This window comes from Balaenoptera acutorostrata, chromosome 19, assembly GCF_949987535.1.
Source record: "Balaenoptera acutorostrata chromosome 19, mBalAcu1.1, whole genome shotgun sequence".
Lineage (NCBI taxonomy): Eukaryota > Metazoa > Chordata > Mammalia > Artiodactyla > Balaenopteridae > Balaenoptera > Balaenoptera acutorostrata.
The window spans coordinates 9,249,165-9,268,660 of NC_080082.1; positions in this window are offsets into that span (position 1 = coordinate 9,249,165).

Sequence of the window (19,496 nt, forward strand, 5' to 3'; positions counted from 1 at the left end):
CTGTGGTCTTTGGAATTCAAATCCAGACCTCAGTCAGGAATCCGTGCCTCATGGTTCCACATTAACTCTTGTGCATTTTTCCCGTTAAAAAAAAAACAACAGAAAAACTTGCTATGAAATCATTTCCATGGAAAGATAACATAATGAAGCAATCAAATGCCTCCAAAGGAATACATCTTTATCCTTTGTCACCTCACTCGGGGTCTGTGTCCTAAAGCTACAGAGAGAAGAAGACCACTCGGACACTTTTAAAGAGGTCAGTTTCTGAGAAAAATCACTCAGGTCTCATCAATTGCAGAACGCCAAAGAATCATCCCCCCACCCCCCGGGGGGGCAAGCACATAACAATTTTCTGCGCCTAAAATGTCAGCACAGCCAAGCGAATGAGAACAGCAGGATCAAAGCCCTTTTCTCACATTCTTCATCTCTCCTTTTAACATCTGTTGTAAAAGGAGAACGGCGATCCCCTTAGATTGGAACACGAATTAGTCTGACTAATTACTCCTGGAGAAATATGCTTTCCTGATAGATGCCTTTTCAGTATGCTCCGTTTTTCAGAAAGTTAATGCTATTTTGGAAGAATATGAACTACGCTGGCCACAGAAAGCCTGGAGCTCTGGTCGCATCTCTTGCCCTATGTTTATACGGAGAAAACTTTCTCTCTGAGTATTTCTCTCTGAGTATCTGAGTTTTTTTCCTTTCCTTTTTCACCTGCAGGCCTTTGTCAATTCTTCCACGTAGAAGCCGAAAACTTTCCACTATGTGTCACGATATAGATTTGGATGCAATAAAGACTATCATTATTAAGCATTTATGAGAAATAGTATTTTCCCTCTGGTGCGGGCTGGCTCGGCTGTTCACACACAGGTGTGAATCCGAATGCCTCCAGCTCACCTTGGCACTGGCAAAGCAAAGGAACAACAGAGGTGAAAAGTGAGAGGGCTGAAGCGTGACCCGGGAAAAGCAAACACTGATCCCCGTTGGTGTCTCTAGAGAGACGTGTGGATTTGGAGGAGAATCTGGAAATAAAGGTGGCAATTCGCTTGCAGGATTGAAACATCAGGCCTTTGTGCTAAGGGGCTTAGAAGACCCAACCCGGCACATGGCAGCCAGGAGTTCTACGCTCTTGCCTGGCAACAGATGGCTTCGAAGGCTGAATTGCTATATAAACATTGAATGGCAAGTTTGATTTCACAAGTGTGGAAATGAGGCAAAACAAAAGGAGAACGATTCTCTGAGGCACTTCGATTAGGAATTTGGAGTTTCTCGACAGAATGGTGCTTAGCTCGGTACCCACCCAAATAGGCTGTGAGAAAGGGAGGTTGGAAATCTTCAAAAAGAAATCCAGAGCATCTGGGAGGACTTGCACAATTACTACAAAAGAGAGTGAGCATTTACAAGGCTGTGTCTGAAACCACAAACCCGGGGCCAGCCTGAACGCCTGCCTTCTTTGGACATTTCCTCTTGGGGACCGAGGGCAACAGTGGGTGTTTCCATTTTAACTGCAGGAGATCTCACTGCCCCCATCTCATCCCTTCTCCCCCTTTTCTGTTTGTCAAGCTCAAAACTTGGGTTTCCCCTCCTACACTGTTGGCGGGAATGTACGTTGGTGCAGCCACTGTGGAAAACAGTATGGAGGTTCCTCAGAAAACTAAAAATAAAATTACCATATGATCCAGCAATCCCACTCCTGGGCATATATCTAGAGAAAACAATAATTTAAAAGATACATGCACCCTTATGTTCATTGCAGCACTATTCACAATAGCCAAGACATGGAAACAACCTAAATGTCTATTCAAAGATGAATGGATAAAGAAGATGTGGTACATAGATACAATGGAATACTACTCAGCCATAAAAAAGAATGAAAATAATGCCATTTGCAGCAACATGGATGGACCTAGAGATTATCATACTAAGTGAAGTAAGTCAGAAAGATAAATACCACATGATATCACTTATATGTGGAATCTAAAATATGACACAAATGAACCTATCTACGAAACAGAAACAGAATCACGGACATAGAGACCAGACTGGTGGTTGCCAAGGGGGGGAGGGGTTGGGGGAGGGATGGAGTGGGAGGTTGGGGGGAGCAGATGTGAGCTTTTATACATAGAATGGATAAACAAGGTCCTACTGTATAGCACAGAGAACTATATTCAGTATCCTATGACAAACCATAATGGAAAAGAATATAAACAAAAAAAGAATGTATATATATGTACAACTGAGTCACTTTGCTGTACAGCAGAAATTAACACAACATTGTAAATCAACTATACTTCAAAAAAATTGATTAAAAAGAAAACAAAACAAAAACACTTGCGTTTCCATCTGAGGCACACTCCAGGAAGGAGAGGAGGAAAAAAGTGACCCCACATGAGCACTGTCAACAATGAGCAGCTTCGGGGAGGAAAGGGCAGAATTACACAGGAAGTGGGAAAAAGGGTTTGTGTTTGAAGAGCACAGCCTGCCTCCCTATGTGTGGAAGAGATAGTGGCCTACTAGAGATAAGAAGGAACACGATCAATTATGCTTTGCTGCATCCATGGCTGATGCACACAGCTCAAAAGAATTCATTTGAAATTATTTTTTTTTCTGTTTTCAAAATTACAAGACAAAGGAGTAGATTTTGAGTACTTTGCCCATTGGAGGTATATGATAAAAGGCTTGTTAAATCCCTGTTTGGGGGGCAGTAAAATATTATTTCTAGCAATAATAACTATAATAAATAAGCTCATTTAGCTTTCATGAAAACTTGATGGGGTAAGAACTATTATGAACCCATTTCACAGATGGATAAATAGAGGCACATCAAACATTTCACCAACTTGTCCAATTCATTCAACTGGTAAGTGGTAGAGCCGGGATGTGAACCCAGGACGTCCAGCTCAGAGTCTGTGACTTTCCAACCACGACCCTAAGAATCACAACCCTCCAAGGGCTGTTTTAGCTCCTGTTCTGAACATTTAGAATGTAGACTTTTACTGCACAATGTATACTGTTCTGATTTCAGAAATTCTGTCACATGGTGATGCTAGGATACTTGTCAGACTCCATGTCAACTTTTGGGCTCTGGAACAAACATCCGCCACAGTGAGCTCGCAGGGAACAACCAGTCTATAGAAAAACTGGCTTGGGGAACAGGAGAAAAGAAGGAAAGATAAGAAATGTGGATCAAAGCATCCCTAAGTCTCAATTTTCTCCTTTCTTAAAAGGTTGAGGTGAGGATAAGAGAAAAAGCTGCTAGCAAAATGCCTAAAGTACAGGAGAAGCTCCAGGAATGACAACTGTACTGTTAATATTAGTAATATTATTATTACTTGTTATATGTTGAATTGTGTCCTGCCCAAATACATGTTGAAGTCCTAACCTCTGATGCCTCAGAATGTGACCTTATTTGCAAAGAGACATTAGAGGTGTAATTAGTTAAGAGGAGGTCATGCCGGAATAGGGTGGGCCCTGAATCCAATGTGATTAGTGTCCTTTTTATTTTTTTATTTTTTAACTTTTTTATTTTATTTTTTTGGCTGCGCCACACAGCATGTGGGATCTTAGTTCCCTGCAGGGATCGAACCCGTGCCCCCTGCAGTGGAGGCATGGAGTCCTAACCACTGGGCCGCCAGGGAAGTCCCTAGTGTCCTTTTTAAAGGAGGAGACACAGAGGAAAAACGCCATGTGAGGACGGGGGGCAGAGACGAGAGAGTCACAGCTACAAGCCAAGGAACACCAAGTATTGCCAGTAAACCACCAGAGGCTGGACGAGGCAAGGAAGATTTATCTCCAGAGTCTGCAGAGGTCCTGTGGACAGCGTGATTTCAGACTTCTGGCCTCTAGAACTTCAAGACAATAAGTTTATGTTGTTTAAAGACAGCCAATTTGCACACTTTAATACAGCAGCCTCGGGAAATAATACTTTATTATTACTATTATCATCCAGCTCAGGTCCCTTTTTACCAACCCCAAGTAAGTAAGCATAGCCCTCAGCATTTACAGGCAGACCTCAAGAGATATCGTATGTTCAGTTCCAGACCACCACGATAAGGCAAATATCGCTAAAAAGTGAGTTACATGAATTTTTTGATTTCCCAGTGCATATAAAAGTTATGTTTACACTATACTGTAGTCTTTCTTTTTTTTTTAATTTTTATTTATTTTTTACTTTTGGCTGTGTTGGGTCTTCGTTGCTGCGCGTGGGCTTTTCTTTAGTTGCGGCGACCGGGGACTGCTCTTCGTTGCAGTGCGTGGGCTTCTCATTGTGGTGGCTTCTCTTGCTGCAGAGCACGAGCTTTAGGTGCGCGGGCTGCAGTAGTTGTGGTACGTGGGCTCAGTAGTTGCGGCTCGCGGGCTCTAGAGCTCAGGCTCAGTAGTTGTGGCACACGGGCTTAGCTGCACCACGGCATGTGGGATCTTTTCAGACCAGGGCTCGAACCCATGTCCCCTGCATTGGCAGGCGGATTCTTAACCACTGCGCCACCAGGGAAGCCCTACTGTAGTCTCTTAAGTGTGCAATAGTATTATGTCTAAAAGAGCAACAGACACACCTTAGTTAAAAAACACATCATTGCAAAAACTTGCTAACCATCGTCTGAGCCTCTGTCGAGCTAGTCATAATCTTTTTGCTGGTGGAGGGTTTGAAATATCTCGAGAATGACCAAACTGTGACAGAGAGATGCGAAGTGTGCAAATGCTGTTGGAAAAATGGCACCCATAGACCCGCTCAACGCAGAGTTGCCACAAACCGCCAATTTGTAAAAGAGGCAATATCTGTGGAGCTCAATAAAATGAGGTACGCCTGTCCTAGAAGAAAGCTCACACCCAGAGCCGCAGTGTGGAAAACACCTAACGTCAATTTATGACTGTACAGGCCATGTAAAAGAGAAACCAGAAAGCTTTCTGAATATACCTCGTCAAGGCCAGCAGACGTATTAATAATACACATATACACACACACGCACGCAAGCACGCACGCACGGGGGCATCTCTTCTAAATGTATGTCTTATCATGTTTTTCCTAATATCAGGCCTCAGGTGTCCGAGGACCAAATCTATCTTCTTTATGCTACTTCTTGGAAAACAGGTGAGTCCCTCCTCCCGTGAGGCAGTGTGTGATGCAGTCCGCTTGGTGATATGCACGCGATCCCACGTATCCTCACCCTCACGTCTCTCCTGATTCCTTTTACCTGCCACCTTCTCTGCTCCCGAGACAACCGAAAAGGAGATCTATGATGGGTTCCAGAATGGCATTTGCCAAATATTCATCGGCAGGTGTTTGACAAAACACATCCCTGCATCTTGGCGACCCAAGCCATGGAAGATGAACGCCGAATCTTTGACACAAGATCTGCGCGGCAAGCTCTCAGTTCACGCGGAGGCGACCTGGGCGACAGATGGGGCTTGGCTGATGGGGGAATCACAGCCCCTTTAACTAACGAGGAACTTGTATTAAAAAAAATTTTTTTTTAAGGGGAAAGTTCTCCCGGTTTGAAAAAATGGTGAAAAGCACTTAACACTGTTAACATGTTTTCCTTCAAACTGTACATAAGTAGGCATGAGAAAGCAGAGTGCAGGGCTGGAATTTGGTCACCACTGAGATCCCCTCTGCTCTGGCATTGGACCGGGGCGGTTCCCTCTCTGGTTCAGGGGCCCCACGTGACGGTGGCCGTATTTCTGACTCTGATTCTAAATCCAAATATTCAGAATTGAGGAAAATAACCAGTTGTTTCCCTAGATTCACAGACAGGAGTGTCCCCCCTTCCCCAGCTATGCTCAGTTTAATAATTCAATAAAATTCATCCACGGTTTTCTTATCTCCATGTCTCTAGAATCACAAAAGGACCAGAAGGTGGGAGTGAGTCAAATTATTTTTGTGTTCCCTGATTTTTATAAACAGCATAAATGTTTAATCATCAGTGCTAGGGACAGATCAACCTCACAACGCTTTAAAGTTTGAAGTTTAAAGGAAAGCCCCCAGAGCCAAAGAGGTATCCAAAAATGTAACAAACTTTTGATCCTTTCTTGATGGATAGCTTTTCATCACCATCCTTGGGAGTTGACTGTATCGTGGCCAGGAACACGGGGAATTCAGAATTAAATGAGCTGGAGGAATTAGCAACCCAAATTGCCATTCAGGCCTCCTCTTCTAACCCCTATCTTTGTTATTTGTCTTTCTAGACTCCTACTCTTCTGTGAAAGCTTTTCTGGGAAAGGCAGAACATGCTCCGGGTCAGATATGAATCACCGAGGTGCCGGGAGGTTGAGCCAGGGCTGTGCGCCATCTTGAGCCCTGGGGGGTGCGGGTGGGGGGGTGGGAGGCAGGAACAGCCTGGCACTGCTGGGCAGGGCACGGCGGGGGTGGGCATGGTGGGGTGGAGAGCTTGCAGAACGGGTGCAGAACACCAGAGAGGCATGGTCGGGGAAAGATGCTAAAATCCAAGTGGACAAAAAGCTTGGCTGAGGTCCCCTGGTCAGTCTGGGGCGAAGACAATAGGAACATATAGGGCAAGGAAATCAGAGGCCTGGAGAATTCTCAGCCAGTACTGTTTATTCCAGGCTCGCCCCTTTGGACATTCTTTGTTCCTACACACTCTGCCACGGCGGTGGTGGGTATTTAAAAGCATTTGTTGAGTAAATGAATGGGAGGCTCCTTGTCCAAAAGAATGGTTGACTCTTCTGTCTAGACTATTCAGACTAACTGCGTTTGACTCAATGAATTGAAATTATTCAAGTCAAAGGCCAATTCTGAAGGATTTTGGGGGAGGCCTTAATTCACCAGGCTATTCAGAGGAAGATATTAAGTGGTTGGGCTGGCGATTGTCGCCACTTCGCCTCCTGTTTTAAGTCCCCTTGACAATGTCCATGTTTGCCGCCTCCAGTGAAAGCACAGACAAGAGAAGTATCACAAAGACACAGTCTGTGTGATGAAGAGAGTGGACCACGTGACAGGTCCCATCAAAGCATGTTTTGTTCTGGAACTCTCTGAATGGCAGGTTCTCAAAATTCTGGGGATCGAGACCAGAGCAGTGAGGGAAGGACTGTTTGATGGATTCCGTATGATATAGAGGATAGAATATGGATTTGGGAGTCACAGAGACCCTGGTTCAAATCCCAGATCCATTGCTTATCAGCTGTGTTATCTTGGGAAACCTGCCAAATCCCAACTCTGCGTCGAACCAGCTGTGGGATCCAGGGCTGGCTACTTAACTTTTTGTACCTCAGTCTTCTCATCTGTGGAGTGGGTACCATAATAGAACCTACCGCATTGGGCTGTTATGAATATTACATAAATGAAGTAATGAAGTAGCACATAGTTATTTATACGTGTTTGTGTTAATAATGATTATGACCACTGCTTACTATGTGATCATGTGTAAGATGTGATGTCCTCACAGCACTGGGGAGGGAGGATAATGGTATAGTAGGTACCCATGTCGAATGTAAGATGCACGCCACTTTCAGAAATACGTATGAAATAAAATATCCATCCTCTGATAGAGGAAATCATAATAAATAATAAGTCTTTAACCTCTCTGAGCTTGGGCTTCTATGTCTGCTCACAGGGCAGTTGTGAATTTCACGTGGGCTAACGTTTGTTAGCACAGGGTCTGACAAAACGCATCTTGTCTTCTCGTATTTTTCCTTCCTCCAATTTTTTCCTTCTGGAAGGGCAAGGACTAGGCACTTGAAGGCATTACCGATGCCTCACCAGGTGACCTTGATCTTGGGCCTCCACTAGGTTTGCATGAAAAGGAAGGGAGTCGAGCAGGACTTTCCCAGGGGGCGGGGCCAGCCCAGGCTCCCTCATGGGTCCTGGCTCCTGTTCTCAACAACCCCCTTTCCCCGGAGGCAGGGGGGCTCCTGCTTTGACCCCGCTGGCAGCCAGGCCAACAGAAGGGCGTGCTCAGATAAGGGGTGCTACTGTGCCGACTGGCCTACTACGTGTGTCCTAACCTTCTTAATCCTTCTGCCCTAAAAGCTTCCCAGCCTGCTTTCCAATTATCCTCACCAGCCCAGAAGATTTGTGTCAAGTATCCCTTTGCCCAGTCGGGATTCTGGAAAACACATGCATACACACTAACACCCACACACACACACAATACTTGTTCTGTATCCAGCACTAAGTGACTCAGAAATAGTGACTCATTTACACTCCTCATATCAAAACTATGCCGTAGGAACCATAATTGTCCCATATACATAGTAAAATAAAGGCATAAAGAGGTTAATAACTCGCCGAAGGTCATGAGCTTGTAAAAAGAGGTGTCCGAATTTGAACCTAGGTCTTCTGGCTTCAGAATCCCAGCTTTTAACCACCACTGTCTTTCTATTTGAGAAACAACCCCCTCAAACCCCATTATAATCGCCCTGCTAGTTACCTCTCCTCCTTCCAGCCCTTTCCAATCCCGGTTGAGAATCGCTGCATTATTACAGAGGTCTTATGGAAAAACCCCATACACCAAGACGGCACATATTTAAATAAAGCATATAAAAGAGGATTAGGAAACATACAGATTTGAGTATATGATTGGGATCAAGGGAAGAAGTGTGAAAAAGGGAAATTGGGAACACAGGAAGGCATCTGTTGTCACAGTGACCAGTGTGATGCTGGTACACAAGTGAGCAGAGCCGGGGACCCAAACCCCCTGCAGGACTGTCTCTCGCACCAAGAATTGTGCAGCCCCAATGCCAATGACGCCCCATGGCAAAACACTAAGCACGATCTGAAGGGAAGAATGAAGCAGAGAAGGAACAAAAGAGACTTCCCCTCATCTCCTAGAAGTCAAGCGCTCATGTCTCCAGCTGGGGGTGTGGGCAGAGATCATCTCTGGGGTGAGGGTGAGGTGGGAAGGAGGCTCCCCCCAGGTGCCCTGCAGCCCATGACGACGTGTCTGCTGCAGAATCCACAAGCTGCCCCGGGATTGTTACAAGGTCCTCTAATGAGCTGTGGTCAGGTTAGACGAAGCTTTCAGAAGAATGATGTTTGTAAAGTTATATTAAAAACAATGCTCTCTCCCCCTCGGGGAATGGGATTATTCCGAGGGTTTATGCTGTGGTTTGTAAAGTGCTGTCTGTGGATGAAACGTGTAGCATAAACCTGCAAGGGAACTGTTGCAACCTGCAATTTAAAAGCCCTCTCCTTGCATCATGACCTTCGACCCAGTGATCCCACTTCTAGGACTCCGAGTAAATCAAGGGGAGGGCCAAGACCCATGCAGAAAGATGTTCATCACAGCATTATTTATAAAAGCAAAGAGCTGGATGCCACTCAAAGGTTCGTTGATAGGGGAAATGGTAAGTAAACCTTGGTACGACTCTGTGATGGAGTATTTTGCAACCGATTTTTTAAAAATCCCTTACAAAGAGTTTTGTTAATGTAGGGAAATGCTTTTGTATATATAATGTGAGGTAAAAACACAGGATACCAAATTATGTCACCTGACCTTTAACCCAGAAATCCCAATTTTGGAATCTATCCAACAATATTAAAACCAGCAGGATATTAGATAATATGCATAAGATTATTTACCGCTGTAGTATTTATAATGGATAAAACAAGAATAATAACAAAACTGAAAAGAACTGGCGTGTCCATCAGTAGGAGAATGCTTGATGAAATCGGGGCTCTTCCACAGCACAGAGGTGTATGCAATCATTTAAAAAAACTGTTTCATGTATATGCATTCCAAATATTGTTAACTGAACAAGGCAAGTTTCTAAATAATGGGCAAAGTACTATCATATCAAAACACACACACATAAACTCCACCCCTATAAATGCATATATACTCTGCATATTTGCAGAGGCACAAAAGGTCCACAGTAACCACTTTGCCAAAGGGACAGGGTTGAGTGAAGATTTTTAGCTTTTTTTCATATCTCCATATTGTCTGACTTGTTTTGACAAGCATGTACCAACTTAGTAATGCAAAAAAATCTACCATGTTGAAAAAAATCAAGATGCACAACATTATCTCCACTGTATTAAAATGTATATGCCTGGGACAGGGGAAAAGACTAGAGAGAAATGTTCTCATATGCACCAATTGCTACTATGTAGTGTGCTGGAATTAGGAGTGATTTCTACTTTATTAAGTTTTTTTTTTTTTTTATTTTCTAAATTGTCCATCTTGGGTGTCTATATTACTTTCCTAATCCGAGTGAATAAATGGATGACAGATGGATGAATACACACAGACAGAAGATAGGAAAGAAGGGAGGGAGGGATGAAGAGAGAAAGAAAGAAATAGATTTAGCAGTTCAGTGAATGGACAGCCTCCATTTTTCCTTGCATTTTCTTCTCCAAGGAAATCAGGGGTTCTGAGGTTCACGTTTGCCCCACGCCTATCTGCTCTCCCACGTCAAGGACCCACATGGAGGCTCGTGCAGATGTGCAGCTGAACCTGATTACAGAGGCAGCAACATCTGCACGGTATGGTTTATGTCAATTCTATAATGGGCGAAACCCTCTGGAATTAATATCTGATGAAGAAATAAACCTGTTAACAGGACAGATTTATGGTATTCAAATTACTATTGATCCATTCAGTACACAACTAATAAAAACCTTCCTTGCGTGACCTTCCACCTTGCGCACGCTTAAGCAAATTATCTCTAATAAACAAGTACTATGAGGACCCAAGGAAAATGTCAACCTATAAATTACTGAGCTTCCCCCTCTCTTCCTTCTCTCTCTCTCTCTCTCTCTGAATGGAGATGGATGTTAGGCACCAGCATCTGGTTTATGCACCTTGTGATCAAGCCTAGAGATTCCCCCAAAGTCTTGTAACACATCAGAGATTCTTCCTTGTTGAACTGGGTACAATAGCACACGAGCATCCTGCCTCTCAACGAGCAACTCGGTGAAAACCACCAGACAACAACCATCTCCTAAGAGCTAACGGAAAAAAAGAAACGTAGTCTAGAAGCCAAGAAATATGGATTTGTGTCTCGGACCTGTACTTCTTTACCTGTGTGACCTTGGGCAGGTCACTTCACCTCTATGCTGCAATTCCAATGCAAATCAAAACATAATCAAATAAAACAGTGTACTTAACCTTATGTGGTTAAGTTCCATGCTACTTGCTGAAATGTTTGCAGACAGCTTACACACAATGGACGGCAATGGACCCAAGGTCGGGGATCTCCCAGCATCTCCCCATTCAGACAGGTACTGGATTCACGGGGCCTGGCCATACCCAATTCCCCCAAGTGCTAGAGAAGGGCTGGGTAATAGATTTATAATGGCTCCAATACGACGGAAGGGTAGATCTGTTCCTCAGTCATTCAGGGGAACAAACAGGAAGAGGCTCTTTCATCTTAGATTCTAAGATCGCCCTGAGTGTCATCTTCATTCTAACTAGACCGAAAGGAAAAAACCAAGCAAATGTGGAGGACGGCACATTTGGAGGGTTTCCATTGGTCCACATTGGAGCCGCTGGGCATCACTTTGCATGAATTGCATAAATTAGCATTCAGTCACTCGGCCAGGTATTACTGCCAGGGAGGGTGGGAAGGAGTGCCAAGGTGTGTGCCCAGGAATAAGCAGGGATTATCTAACATTATCTGTCACACTCAGCATTAGTGAAAATACAAATACGGAGAAATGTTGTCATGGGTTCCTGTACTTATTCACCAGCCTAGTCCAAACCATTGCTTCCCTGGCCTTTGGACAAGTTTTTAATTTCATATCTCTGAGCTTAACCTTGTGCTTTTGGAATACAAAACTCTTAATATGTTCCTCACAGTTTTCTTATGAGGTTTAAGTGGGATTAGGACTTTCTGGTGCTTCTGCACATGGACCACCAGGATCACAGAATATTGGCAAGGCAGTGGCAGATTTGGGGCACTGATTCTTTTCACCACTGCATTTACCTCTCAGGGATATGACAAAGCCTCATTTTCCAAGAAGGTCTTGTATAACAAATGGGAAACGTAATATTCAAGTTTCTAAACAGCTCTGTGTGACACCATGAAATTATTTTTTTAAGTGAAGCACTTGAAGATATATTAAACAAAAACGTGAAGTTCCTATTATTCAAGAGAAAGAAAAGAGAAGAAAATAGAACCAGAAACTAAAAGTCAGTGGGCCAAATTTTCTTGGTAATAATATTCTATCAACCAAGCAGAGCATCAGATATGAAAGCACCCTATCTTTGGAACACTCGAGTTACTTTGATGTAGACTAGGAGTTCTTAGAAGACGCACCAGAAGGACTGGACAGATGGAGTTTTCCATATCTAAAAACAGGTTGGCAAACTATAGCCCATGAGCCAAATCCAGCCCACTGCCTGTTTTTGTAAATAAAGTTTTATTGGAAAACAGCCACACCCATTTAGTTACATATTGCCTGTGTGTGTGTGTGTGTGTGTGTGTGTGTGTGTTCTCGCGTGCACGCACGCACAGGTGCAAGTTACAACAGCAGAGTTGAATATTTGTAAGCAGACCGTTTGGCCTGCAAAACCTAAAATATTTACTAGCTATCTCTTTGCCAACCCCTGTTCTAAAATAAAAATTGCGTTGAGATTGCTCAATCTGACTCAAATTTAAGTGCCAAGGATGAGCCGCAACCCAAACCTAGTTGGATAAACCTTGGTCCAAATGAAGGACGGCTGCAGCTGCTTGTCTCTCCTCTCCCACTCCGCTGCCCACTTTCAAATAAAAGAGCTGGTGAATTGACGAACAGCCACAGAACTTCTGGGAGCTGGAACAAGAGGGATTTAAGGGTGCTGTAATGACACCATAAAAGCTTTGTTGGGTTGCTTTTATGGGCCCGAGAAAGCTCAGAGGAGCCTGACCCTAAGAGGTGAGCGGAAGTGTGTAAAAGGCTTGCCTTTGGGATAAATGCATATCAAGACCCGTCCGCGGAGGGAGAGCGCAAAAAAAAAAAAAAAAAGGGGGAAATAAATGACAAGTACAGTACTTTAACAGGGAAAATTTCCTCCGAAAGGAAGCAAGCAATGAGGCCAGGCGAGGAATAAATGGTGTAGAAATGACAGTCGCGCTCTTCCGTAGGGCCACAGCTGCACTCCAGGCTGATAAGATCCAGCATGTGTCAATTGCCATGGCTCTCTTTTCACACTTCAATGTGAACTTTACAGTGAAAGGGGGACAGGAGCAGCGAAGGGGAAAACAGTGGCTCAGAAGGACTTGTGCACGGACTGTGAAGCCATTTCAATTTTATATTCGAAAGGACTTTGTAGGTGATCCCACGAATGCAATTATACTCACCTAATAAAAGCAACATATGCTAAGACAATTAAAAGATTTTATTATACATCTATTCACTGTATTCCATTTTAGGCAGGAGGAGTGGAAACAGATGAGAGGGAAAGGATGCGTTTCCCAGGAAGGCGAGCCAGGGTCAGTCTGTATTATGCCAGTGGGGAAATGAATGGGTGACGGTCTATTTTTAACACAAAGATGGATTATTAGATTACTCTTTATCAGGGCCCTTTTCACCTTGCAAAACACCAAGTCTCTGGTTTCATGACTGTTTTAAGAGAAAATATAGCTGAAGACATCACCCTGCTTTCTTCAGCACTTGGTGCTTTGGTGTTCAACCACGCCCCCCACCCCAAACAATGCCAGAAAGAAAAAACTATGTCACTGGATTCAAAGTGTACAGAAACGACGGCAAATGGAAATCAAGCTAATGTTTTTCTATCTCTTCATTCCACATATACTTATTGGGGACCAAAGAGGGGGCCAAAGCTTATACCAGAGACTGGAGATTCTAAAGAGAAGACAGGGGCTTCCCTGGTGGCGCAGTGGTTGGGAGTCTGCCTGCTAATGCAGGGGACGCGGGTTCGAGCCCTGGTCTGGGAGGATCCCACATGCCGCGGAGCAACTGGGCCCGTGAGCCACGATTACTGAGCCTGCGCGTCTGGAGCCTGTGCTCCGCAACAAGAGAGGCCGCGATGGTGAGAGGCCCACGCACCGCGATGAAGAGTGGCCCCCGCTTGCCACAACTAGAGAAAGCCCTCGCACAGAAACGAAGACCCAACACAGCCATAAATAAATAAAAATAAATAAATTAAAAAAAAAAAAAAAGAAATTGAGTCTCTTCACATACTCATGTTACACGATACTCGTTTACAGTGCTGGGAAGGAAGTTCATTACTTAAAAAAATAAATAAATAAAAAATAAAGAGAAGACAGTGTGTACCCTTAAGTAGCTCACTGTGACGGACTGCCAGCTTCCCACCCCAAACCTATTTGCATTTCTTCCTGCGCAAAGAGCTAGATTACATTTGCCAGCCTACCTTGCAGTTAGATGGCCACGTGGTTAGTTCTTATCAGTGGAATTGTCTGAGGCCAGTAAGTGGTATCAGCCAGCTGGCCGCGGATAGCCACTGGGAGAACGGAAACACGAGGTGGCTGGAGCCTGGGTCCCTGAATCACTTTGTGGAACGTATCTGCCACTGGCCAGGAACACCCACTTATGCTGTTTCTCGAGTGAGAAGTACAGCTTTTGGGACATGAGCTATTATGCCTTTGGGGGGCTGTTATTGCAGCCCAGCTTATCCTAACCAATAAGTTCATGACACAGATGTGCAAACAATCCACATAAAGGTCATTTCCAGACTATGTAATAGATGTTCTTGTGCGTACCTTGAGGTATGGGAACACAAGGGAAGAACCTATAGCTGAACTCTGGGGTCTAGGAAAGTTTCAGAGAGAAAGTAACATTTCAGCTGAAACTCAAAGGCATAAAGCATAAGGGATCTGACAGGCAAGGATAGAGGGAGGAAGGGAACTCAGGTAGAGGTTAGAATATGACCGAAAGCTCAGAGGTGGGAAAGGATGTAGCCAGTGAGTGGAATGGCGAGTAATCAGAGGAGTGGGGGGCAGGATGAGTGGGAGGAGAGGGTGAGAATGAATGGGTACATTAGGACCACACAGTAGAGGGGCTCAGAGAGGAATGGGGGAATCATACGATTAACTCTGTGAAACTATCTTTTTGTTACATATCAGTGCCAGGACATACAGCAGGCACACGTGTTGCCTATAACGCTACCGTCCTTGATCAGAATCAGAGCAAGTCCTCGCTGGGTCACGGCCATCGCTGGGTTAGATTCAGCCCATGGAAGGCCATGAGTCCCGTGAACTAGAGTTTCCACTTCCTGAGATGCCTTAGCCCAGGAACAAAGAGTCAATCAAGGCGAAGTGAACAATCTACCTAGTCATATCCATACAGCTAGAAATAGACACAGGTTGTCCCATGGTTTGTGCTGGAGGGGACCAGAATGACCAGACACACAGCTATGTGGCTGACCTGGTGGCCACATGGAAATCTAGACAAATCCCAACCAAAATAGATGTGAACCTGCACAGGGAATTCTTAGACAGTGTACAATAAGCGAAAGCGATTGTTTCCTGGCTTCAGAGGAACTAGGTTTTGTTAGAGCCAACAAGCTGAATTTCAAATTTTCTTGGAAAATCTAATCGCTGAGCAGTTTCCGAATGCCTTCCTTGCATTCAAGGAATCAGTGGGGCATGTTAAACATGAGAGCTGTAAAGCCAGAGTTGACCGATCTTTAGTCTAGCTTGGTTTGGGGTTTTAGCTGGAGTCCACATAGTTTGCTCTGAAGCCCAAATGCTAGAGACGTGGGGTGCACGGTGCACGTGTAGGTTTTGGACAAGCCTGGGAGGAGGTCGGAAGGGGGAAGAAGTTAATAAGAACTAATCTGCTGAGGGAGAAGCAGGAACATCAGGGTGAGACAGATCCAGGCAAGAATACCAATTCTTCAGGATTATGGCTAATAACAAACGGGATGAACTGGGCAGAATAAGAAGCATTTATGCAAAATGGCACCTAGAAAAGACTCCATGAAAGCTACTTTACTCAGCCTCCCCTTTTATTCTTCTTCATGACTCGGTGGGAACGTTTCTGCTAATGTTATCAAACGTGTTACTCAACAGCTTCTGAAATTTAATCATGAGCCATTTTTGTTAATTTCCTAAAAGAACACCTGTGTTTCATTCCGCCTCAGTCCTTTGGCTGAAAGTCGAAATTCACCGGATATCAGTGCACTCTTAATCTGGAAGGATCTGTCATGACCATCCACATCCAGCCCAGGCAGTAACTATTGTATTGTGGGGAAAAGACAATTTTTCAATAACTGCCTGACAGTTAAGGCAACAGAGAAAAGTGCATAGCACTGATAACCCAGAGGCATTTCATCCTGACGTTTAGTGCTCAGCTGAGTAATGCGTGCTTTCCCCAGGGACCACAATGCCTGTATCGGCGTTGCTATTAACCTGCCCCTCAGAACTTTTCACTCTACAAAGCCAAGGGACTGAAACTTCACAAGACCAAGTTCAAGTGAATAGTCTGGCTAGATGTGAGGGCTACTTATAAGTGCTTATCTTGAAAATACAATATCCAACCGTTCACAAGTTTCCACAAGATTTTACTGGTGACATATTTTAAATTAGACTTTTTTCAAATTATAACGGTAATACTTTGAACATTCTGAAAAGTGAAAGAAGTACCCAGGTATAGAACACATTCCCCTCTCTCCTCTCCTCCTGTTCATCTTTCTGTAATATAGTTCTAGCCAGAGACTATATTCCATTTTGAACTCCACCTTTGTCATTAAAACTTCTATGATGAGTATTTTCCCCAACTGTCGTTTGATTTCAGTGGCTGTCTAACATTCTGCTAAATAGATCTATGGAATCATTCCCCAGCTGTTGAACCTCTAAGTTGATTCTCAAGTTTTACTGGGTGAGTTAGTTATTTTTTGTTTGTTTTTTGCTTTGTTTTGTTTTACATTTTGAAACTGGGGAGCTTTATCTTGCCTTGACTATTGGTGTCTGTGAGCTGTGGTCTCTTTTAGGGTCTTTGAAGACTGACTAAGGGAAGCAGGTTATGAAGCTTCCAGGGCTGACCAGTTCAAGTATTTGCCTGGGACACACTGAGCTCCTGATTCCAGGCTTTGTCTGTTAACTCATTTGGGTCCTGCATGCGGGTGAGTGAAAGAGACCCACGTGGACCGTCCCAATAATCAAATATCTGAACCGATGACTTTATTGTGCCCAAAACACACCAGGCTTTTGTACGCTTCCAAGACGGTTCAGGGATGGTTCCCTCCATCTGGAGTGTGCCCCTCCCATGTCTCTCAGGAAGCCCAGCAGGGGAGCAGATGAGATGAACCGATAGGGTTCACTCAGCGGTGACGTACATGCATACGGACACGGGCCTGGAGACATGCACACATGTGTGTTTCAAAAGTGATGATCAATTTCTGGGGAGAATCCTGGATATCTCTCCAACACAATGAGACGAATTCACCACGGCATTCAAGTCATAACTTTACACTTCAATGGCCTTTTCTCATACACACACACACACACACACACACACACACACACACACACACACACACACACCACACACAGAGGAAGAAGCCAACCATGTCTCACAGTCTATTTTTGCCTTTGGTAGCGAGATTGCCCAATTCCTGGAGAAGGCAAACACATACCTAAAGGAGTTCCAGAAGTTCTATCTTAGGGTAGAAATCCTGGGCATGATTCATATGGATACATCCACTCAGTGAAGAGCAGACACGTGCTGAGGGCCTGCTTTGAGCCAGGGACTGAATGGGGGCTCTGGGTATGCAGATGGGGCGTGGCCGCCCTCCAGGAGTTTGCAGCCCAAGCAGAAACACAAGGCCTTGTGGGGTCTTAGCCACAGGCTCTGCAGAAGCTCCGTGCTCCTAAGAGCTGGGACGACCTGCCTGACTCGTGGCAAACTGCCAACTGCATTTGTAACCCAAGCCTGTGTGGATACAAAAATGCAGGAAGTCATCTTAAAAGGACGCACTAATTAGCTTCCTGGGATTTCAGATTTTAAAAGCTTTTGTGATCGAATTTGTTTCAGTCATTTTTTTGGAACGGATTCTGAAGATTGGTTCTGCTGTCAAGACATCAAAAAACAAACAGGAAAAAAAATGAGGTAAACTTCCTGGTTTCCACACGGAATGCTTTCAACGGGAAAGGAAGGAAAGCATTTGCCGATGTGCTGATAGAAAGCAAGATGGCATTAAAAGGCCACGATGCACAGTGAAGGACCGACGTCTCTTGGGAGGCTTGATCTGATATTGAGTTGCCCTTGAAAAGCACTGGTAAGGCCCCCTGTAAAATCAGCACCCACTGTCAGAAGACCTGAGGGGTACCGTTTTCATTTATATAAAAGATTAGGGAAAATGCAAGCAAACAAACAAAAAAAGAATTTTTAAGTTCTGAGTAGAAAAATGATGTGAAGGATCACAGAAGAATTATTCTTATCAACCACCCACCACTATTTTCACTAGGAATAAGGAGAGCTAATAGCGGAAAGGGTGTGTATAATAATTATATTTGTTCAGTGTGCGGGAATAGATAATAACTAGACTACTACACTATTACAGAAGTATAGAATCATATTATTCGATGGGTCCTAAAATTGAAAGTCACTATCGAAACACACTTCCTTATAGAGTTAATCCCTTCCTCTGTGCAGCCCCTGGACCTTGTCTGTGTTTTCCCTGGGGTGCACACACCCCATGTTGTAATGATCTGTCAGCACACCTGTCTTCCAAGCTAGCCTGTGACCTCCAAGGCCACTGCATAAATTCCATCCATCTCACCTTCTGTGTGCCTAGCACCAGACCACCAGCAAAGAATCACGATGGAATTGAACGTAGGCCGTTTCTTCTTCAAGTTCACTTCTCTAGGCTGGCTAACCCTTTGGTCTATTCTTGGAAACATTTCCCAACATCTCAAATTTTTCTTAAACTGGGGAGTGTGGGGAATATTGAGATAAGTCAATGTATTTACCATTTGCAGGCAAGGCGCTAATAATCGTCAACACACAGGAATCTGCAAAGACTTGGCCAAAGTCAGGAAAGAATCACGAGCTATCACCCCCAAACCTGGAAAGGCCTCATCTCCTGCTTACATTTCTTTTTTTTTTTTTTTTCCGAAAAAGGATGACCTTGCAAATTACAGCCTTATAAATTTAACTTCTAAATTTGGAAAGATACTAAAGAGAAAAAAAAAAGTCATGAAATGAGCTTGCAAAATCTTAAAGAGGGCATTTTACTATAAAGGAAGAAGTAGCTCTTGACTGTAAAAGTAAGTTCTGTTTTTTCTGTTTTGTTTTTTTTTTTCTCTTTTTTTTAAAGTAAAATTTTTATCTTCCACAATGGGATCATGCAATCATTTGCTCCTAGGCAAGTAATTCATAGTCAGATTTAATTTTCTTAATCAGCCATTATTTTAGAGCATGAATAAAACTCATTGACTTATGAGACTGGTACCATCTTTATCCAAAGATAACATTAAGTGGTGATATCAGTTTGGTTGTAAGTTGCTCCTTACGAGAAAAAGCATTAGGAAGCAGAGGAGGAGAGGGCTTTTGGAGTCAGACCTGCATCAAATTCCAACTTTACTACTTGCTTGCTGGGTGATCTTGGGCAAATCACTTCATCTCTCTGATCCCCTCT